The following is a 206-nucleotide window of genomic DNA, read 5'->3' as shown; positions in this document are numbered from 1 at the left end:
GGGAGACTCGGCCCGCGCCGGGGGCGTGGCAACGGCTCTGAGTGACGTCCCGACCGGCCAATAGGCCCACCGCATGCCTGACAGTTAAGAGAGCTCGGCCAATGGCGCGCAGCGGGGGGCGGGCGCGGCGCGGTGCGAGAGGCGCGGCCGGGCGGCGCGGCGGGCAGTCGGCGCGGTGGCGCAGGATGATGCGGCTGTGGCGCTCG

The sequence above is a fragment of the Onychostruthus taczanowskii genome, unplaced genomic scaffold (genome assembly GCF_017590055.1).
Source record: "Onychostruthus taczanowskii isolate IOZ18803 unplaced genomic scaffold, ASM1759005v1 scaffold20, whole genome shotgun sequence".
Classification (NCBI taxonomy): domain Eukaryota; kingdom Metazoa; phylum Chordata; class Aves; order Passeriformes; family Passeridae; genus Onychostruthus; species Onychostruthus taczanowskii.
The sequence above is the reverse complement of the archived record's forward strand: the minus strand, read 5'-3'. Positions refer to the sequence as shown.